Here is a 7,847-nt window from a genome sequence, read left to right on the forward strand (position 1 = left end):
GTGTACTTGTGCAATATTCTATTGGGGTTCAGCTCTATATAATATTTTGAATAGAAAAGTAGCAAACGACTGTGGACATCTTTGAAAGTCAGCACTGTAACATAAACAGCCATTTATTGTAGGCCCTCCATATCTGCAGATTCTTCATCCACAGATTCAATCAACTGTCATAGAAAATATTCAGAGGAAAGTAAAGCTGCATTGATGATGTGTTCTATGTCATTAGGCCTATGATGATTATGTCTGTATTGAGCATGTAGACTTATTTTCTTGTTGTTATTCCATAAACAATATCCATAAACAATACAGTATAACAACTACTTACATAGCATTTACGTTGTATTAGATAACATAAGAAATCCAGAAATGATTTAAAGTATACAGGAAAATGTGCATAGTTTATGTGCAAAAATTACACTATTTTATATAAGGGACTTGAGCATCTGTGGATTTCATTATCTGGAACCAGTCTCCCTCGGATATCGAGGGACAACTCTATTTTTCAGTTGAATTAATTGAGGTCCAGAAAGGAAAGAGAGTAATACCTAACCTTCCTAACTTCATCGTTAATCTGGTCAACTAACTTGCTACAGTGGTACCACAACTCAAAGGAAAGCTAACTGTCTTGTTTTGGCTAGAAATGTCCTCTTCCTGGTGAAAGATTATGGAATTACAAAGGATTACATCATCCACAGTACTATCATAGTATCTCTATGACTATGTCTGTTTATCTTTCAATTCCCCTCCTGCTCCCTGCTCCCCTTATTCTGTTATGTTAGGCAATGGGGCAAGCAGGCTCTGAAAACTTCAAATGGATGGGATAAATGGAGATGGATAGCCACATTTCTGGTCTGGGGGTTGAGTATTGAAATAGAACTTTTATTCTGGGCTCACCGCTAAAGAGATTGGAAGTGTTTGTTTCATTTCAAAAAGTAGCCACTGTGAGAGAAAGGATGAACAGGTAACTGCATTCTCTGGAGTCACAAATTTCGAGCACAAGGCCTCTACTGGTTATAATTTAATCATCAAGTCATTTCTCCTTGACATTTCAGACATCTGAGCCCTCAAAATGGGTGGAGTTGAACTAGAAATTCTGTAAAATGTTATAAGTCTATTCATTCAAATTCCATTACTCTTTGGTTCATATTTGCTCTTCCTCTCAGATACACTCCAACATCCAGATTCTAGGAACATAGGAAGAACATTTAAAAGGTGCAATACTTCTATTCAGTACTCATAAACAATGCTTTTGTCTGTTTAGACCTAGTTCTTATAACATGCATTTCTCACTTCTAGAGCTAACAGCTAACTTCTGTTCTCCCGTATCTGTTTTCTGTCACTTTCAGGGGCCAGTAGCTGTGAGAAGATGCATTAAGCTTACACAAAGCTTGTACATAGTTGAACTCTGGTGCCTTTATTTTCTCTAAACCAATTGAGTCTCAATTTCCAAGCTCACTATTTTGTACATTATATTTATCTTCTTAGATTTTATGCCCTTATATTTTATCCATACAAACCCCAAGCAACTTTCCTATTGTGATATATACCCATATATTTCATCATGCCAAATAAATAAGTAATGGAGCGTGGTTTTGGAATTACATGCAAAATCTCTTGAGTTAAGTTATCTGAGTTCTAATATAAACTCTAATTCTTTTGTTATGAAACTTTGTGTAAAGCACTAATTGTACCATAGTTTCCCCAATAATACAAGTTAAGAATCGCTATATGTCTTTCTTACATTTTTACATTCTTGGAGTTGGCATACTAATAATAAACCAAGATTTTCCTGTATTTTTCAAGATACTACTCAGGATTCTTTAGAAGTAATCTAAAGTCAGATGTCTAGGGAATTTGATCCTTTATAACTGTATAAGATGCTGATGAAATACACAAAATTAAAGAAAAAAATCTAAGAGATATCTCTTCCCACTCACTCTAAGTCAATTACTTGCCAACTGTTATGGATCTTACTTCCAAAATGTCTTTCAAGATCTATAAGAATTCTAAGAATTCAATCTACATAAACAATAAGCACTCTATTTTCTGAATATGCCATATACTTTATGCCCTATATGCCTTTGCTAATGTTACTTATGTTTAGAATGCCTGCTCTTCTCCCCCTCCACCTAAGAACTCTTTCAGTGCTTCACATTCAGCTCCAATGTTTTCAAGCTCTGGAGCTTTCCCAAGCAGAATTGGATATTCCTTCTTGTGTACTTGCATTTGTCACTATACTTCTAGTTGTTGTTTTTTAATTATAAATTTCTATAGATCTCTTGTTCCTGATATTCTGTAAGATAACTATATATTGAATCTCTAATTTGAGCACTTGGCACTTTGGCCAGCACACAACCTGTTTTTTGTGTTTTTTATTAATGTTCCCTTAAATAAATTATCATGGACTGTTAACAAAGTAATAGAGCCTTGCTTCTTTCTTCCATCTCCCCTTCATTATAGATGCAATAATTTTTAAAGCATCATTTTAAACTTGCTCCACACTGCATAAAATGAATTCCAATATTGAATCCTGGGGCTCCCGATACCATATCCGGCACCACTAAATTTAGCCTTTGGCATTGCTTGAGGACAGATAATCCATGACTAAGTAGGGGTGGAAAGAGCCCCAGCTGTGCCATGCCTGGCCTAGTTGCCACCCTCACACTAAGCACTCCCACTACTGCTCCACTCAATTTGCAATAACAGCCGATGCTGGGATCATCATCATGTTCATGGGCAGATGTTCTGTTTGCAAGCTTGCTATTAAATAGACACAAAATAACAGTGATAAATATTCTCTACCTATATAGTACCACAGAGTATTTTGGGCTAAGGGATTCAGGGGGAAAAAATAAAACCTGTTCATTGTTTCAAAATCCAAAAGATATTAGAAAAATAAAGTACTGTACTGATTCAGGGTCAGTTGATAATTAAATGATCAGTTCTTTCATTGCAATGTTATTTACAATAGCCAAGATTTGGAAGCAGCTCAAGTGTTCATCAGTAGATGAGTGGATAAAACAGTTATGTTATATTTATAAACTTTACCTTTTGTGACAGCATGGATGGATGGACCTGGAGTGCATTATGTTAAGTAAAATAAGCCAGTCAGACAAAAACAAATACCATACAATTTCACTCATATGTAGAATTCAATGAACAAACTGAACTAACAAGCCAAACAGAGACAGACTCATAGAGAGCAAGCTGGCAGTTCTGGAATTGGGGGATTGATCAGGAAAGTGGAAGAATTGAGCAAAAAAGAAAAGAAGAGAGAGAGAGAGAGAGAGAGAGAGAGAGAGAGAGAGAGAGAGAGAGAGAGAGGAAACTTATGGATACCATCTGCCTCAGCTTCCCTGCCCAGCACAATGATGACCTTCACAAGTTGCCAGTCAACATGGTGCCCTTCCCATGACTCTAGTTCTTCATGCCTTGCTTTTCCCATCTAACAAGCCATGGACACTAGCAGTACCTGGCCTTCACTGTACCCAAAATCACTCAGCAGGTATGATGCCAATAACATTATGTCTGCCTGTGATCCTACCAAGGCCCATACCTCACCATGGCTGCTGTATTTCATGGGCAGATGTTCATGAAGAAGGTGGAAGAGCAGATGCTCAGTGTGCAAAACAAGGATAGCAGCTATTTGGTGGAATGGATCCTCAACAATGTCAAGACAGCTGTCTGTGACATCCTGCCTTATTGTTGAAGATGGCAGTCTCCTTTACCAGCAACAGCACAGCTATCCAGGAGCTGTTCAAGCACATCTCAGAAAAGCTGGCTACTGAGTTCCATTGGAAGGACTTCCTCCACTGGTACATGGAGTTCACAGAGGCTGAGAGCAACATGAATAGCCTTGTCTCTGAGCACCAGAATTACCAGGATGCGAGTAAAGGAGGAGGGTTTCAGTGAGAAGTCTGAAGAGGAGGCCTAAGGCCATACCCTGTCACCCAGGTTTCTCAGTTCCTTCAGCCTTCTTTCTCCACTGCCATTTGTTTCTCCTCCTCAGAATTTTTATCTCTGCCTCTTTTTAAAAGGGTGTTCTGTAACAGTGCCTGGCACAAAATAGGACTCAACAAATATTCATTGTTTGTTGAATGTCATCCTTCTCTTTTCACTCTGGGAAATCTTATTTCTGCCATTTTGGATAACCTTGTATTTCTTTCTGGTGCCCATTCCTCTCATCTGTCCAGTTAATATTTCCCTCTCTGTCTATAAGATAATTCTCCAAGAAGATGAATCTTATCCAGATCCCATTTAGGACTGTGTGCTAAAAACACCATCCTAAGTCCCCCCAAAATAAAGAAACCAGGGATATCTGTATGGATTGTGACTGAAAGCGGCTATGACTTTCAGTAGAGAAACACCCAACACTTGTTTACCATACAGGAGCAGAAGAAAGACCTAGACCTCATTCTCTTTATGACCACCAGTCACTAACTAATGTATGGAAATGTACTGCCACCTGAATATTGGAGTCATTCCCCACAGGAGAGAGGACAGGACACCCTCTGTCTTTTGGCTACATATCATCTTTTTTTTTTTTTTTTTTTTTTTTTTTTTTTGCTATTGCCTTGCCCCTTTCATTGGTTTTGTCCTAGCCTACACTTCCAATTTCTGTTTGGTATTGAACTTGCTGGATTGTGGGTTTTTTTTTCATATTGAAAAAATGACATTGACCTTAGCAAAAAATAAATGGAAATTAAAAAAAAAAAAGAGAGAGAGAGCAAGAGAGAGAGGAAAAGAGAAAAGTTCTTTCAAATGCCTTGCTTAATATATTTTTTTCTCTATGGGTCAATAAAACTCTTATAAGACAATACATCTTATAGCCTTCCTCTCCATGCTATCAACACTATTGTGGTTCAGGACTCATTACCTCTCATAACAGCTTTTGAGTTGTCCTCAATGACTCCATTCTCCCCTTTTTAAACTCTTGTGTAGACCATCAGCAAATTGATCTTCCTCAGAGACCCAGTGGCATCTCAATTCCTACAATATAAAATTTGTTTTGGTTTGTTTTACCCTGAATTTGAGGCACTCTATTTTCTGTACTGACCCGAGCTTTAGCAACTTAATATTTTCTGCTCCCATGTATGTACTCAACATTCCAATTCAACTAAAAGACTTACAGTTTCTTAAATACTCTTTTATTGATATGACCTTATTCAAGATAATACTGCCTGGGACATCCCTTCTATTTATCTCACATGTGCACTCTCAATATTTAGTTAAAATACCATTTTCCTGATAATACCAGCAGAAAATATTTTCTTTCCTATTAAATCTCTCATAAAATTTCTCCTGTTACTTTATTAATTCACTCATTCAATAATATTAATTGATAATCTATTCTGTGGAGAAAACTATTATAAAAACTAAAAACATATCACTAAGCAAGACAGACAAATTATTTTTACTTCCTCAAGCTTACATTCTCTTGGCAGGAGATGGAAAATAAATTAAATAAAAAGTAAAATACAGAGTGTGTTATTAATATAAGTTGTACATATTTAGCTAAAGCAGAGACATGGGATAAGGAGGGTAGGAAGGGGATTTTTATTTTTAAATAGCGTTCATAGAAAGCCCCAAGAAAAAAAAATGGCTTCTGAGAAAAGATCAAAGCCAGAGGCAGAGAAGTTAACATATTTAATAGCAAAGTTTAAAGGCCCTAAGGTGTAAAGATTTTTTTTTTTTTTTAAGGAAGGGTTTTTGTGGTTAGAGTACAAGGAGCATGTGGTTGAACAGGAAACAGAATCAGAGGCACTAAAGTGAGGTGATAATTATATGTGTCTTTGTAGCCCAAGAATGTCAAACTCAAAGGCTAACATGGGCCAAATAAATGAGGGATGTGGCCAACGGGCTATGAGTTTGATATGCTTGTCATTGTGAGGACCTTTCTGCTTATTTAAGTGACATAGGAAATGTGTCACCCACAGTCCTGGCAGGAAAAAAGTAGCATATATATATATATATATATATATATATATATATATATATAATCTCAGAAAATTTAAGTATATTTTAATAAATTTTCTATTTCCAAATGTGTGCACGAGTTTCAAGAAACCTAAAATGAAATAATATAGAACTCAGTGTGATAACAACAACATTAATATCCTGGGCCTGAAGTGGCAATGGGAAAGAGTGGCTATAAGAAATCAGGAGTTCATCCAGCCAGTGTTGCTCAATGGTTGAAAGTTGACCTATGGACCAGGAGGTCATGGTTCAATTCCCAGTCAGGGCACATGCTCAGGTTGTGGGCTGGATCCCCAGTGTCAGGTATGCAGGAGGCAACTGGTCAATGATTCTCTCTCATCATTGATGTTTCTACCTCTCTCCTTCTCCATTCCTTTCTGAAGCCAATAAAAATATATTTTTTTAAAAAAGGGGGCGAAAAAGAAACTATGGGTATCTATATGGAGTGGGCTGCTGACAGTAGCTGTGAATTTCAGCATAGAAATACCCAACACTTGTTAACCACATAGAAGCTGGAAGAAGACTTAAACCTCATTCTCTGACTGCCCACCAGTCTCTAATGAATACACACACTGCTAAATCCAATCAGAATTCAGAGGTCATGGAATATTATAGATGTAATCCAGAAAGTTCAACACTTAGGGCATAAAACATGGTGGATAATGACAGAATCTAGGGAGCACACAGAAGATAATCCAGATCTGAGATCTATCAGAGGATTCTGAGCAGAGGAGTGATATAATATTTCTTACATTTTTTAGGACACTTTGACTATGAAGAATCTGTATATATAGAAGCCTAAGCGACCAAAGACCAAATGACCAAAGGACCAGAATGACTGGTTGTTATGACACACATTGACCACCAGGGGGCAGGCACTCAATGCAGAATCAGTGCACTCCCACAACCGGAGCACCGCTCAGCTTGACCAACCCATCCCTGAGGCCCACCAGCCCAGCAGCATTCTCTCACTACCTCAGTAGTCCTGCAGGTCCCACCTCCGGAACAGGCCAGGCACCAATAGACCAGCACCATCAGTACAATCCTGACAGAGCTTCTGGCCATTTCTCCTCCCTAGATGCTCTGCAAGGGGGAAACAATATAAAAGCGACAACCAGCATGAGAGTCAGCAGGACAGATCCAGATCCTGGGGTGGACAAGGGCATCCCACCGCCATCTGGAGGGTTGATTGCATCTCTGCCCCCACCTCCACTCCTTCGGGTCACCACCTGTGCAAGAATTCATAACCGGGCCTCCAGTAAAATATAAGGGAACAAAATGCAGTGAGAGGCTACTGCAGTAAACTAAATGAGAAGTGATGAAGATGTGAATCAGAACATTAGCAAAATAGTGGTAAGAAGGGGTTGCACACCACACATTTTAAAAAGTTGAGCTGGTAGGGTTTTCTGTCATATTAGATAAGAATATAACAGTATGGGAAGAGCTAAAGATAAATTCATAGTTTTGGCCCAAGCAAGTGGACAAATGGAGTAGTAGCAGTTGTAATGAAGAGGCAAGAATAAATATTGAGGGGTTTTTTTTAATGTTAGCATGCATGTATGTTTTTCATCACACATATTTGGATGCATATAGACAGATAGAGAGATAGAAAGGAAGAAATTAAAGCTGCAGGAAAGAAGAAGAAAATGGCTGGAAGAATGTCTTTGTGTGACTCCAATCCAGTACATGGGTAGAAGGATTTCCTGAAATAGCACAGACTCCAGAGCAAAAGAGTGAAGCTGGTAGTTGAGTAGACATTGAGGACTATCTTTCTGGTTTTTTTCTATTGCTTTCTAAATGAAAAAATAATTAAGCTAGTCAATCTAGAATGAGAATGGGAAGAGAGAGGTTGGGTATGGATATTTGAAACA

The 7,847-nt window shown here is 38.0% G+C and overlaps 1 pseudogene; it reads left to right on the forward strand.

Annotated features, from left to right (window-relative positions):
- The first annotated feature begins 3,331 nt into the window (after positions 1-3,331).
- Positions 3,332-3,934, forward strand: LOC118722447 (annotated as a pseudogene).
- The last annotated feature ends 3,913 nt before the right edge of the window (positions 3,935-7,847 follow it).

The sequence above is a fragment of the Pipistrellus kuhlii genome, unplaced genomic scaffold, assembly GCF_014108245.1.
Source record: "Pipistrellus kuhlii isolate mPipKuh1 unplaced genomic scaffold, mPipKuh1.p scaffold_m20_p_2, whole genome shotgun sequence".
Lineage (NCBI taxonomy): Eukaryota > Metazoa > Chordata > Mammalia > Chiroptera > Vespertilionidae > Pipistrellus > Pipistrellus kuhlii.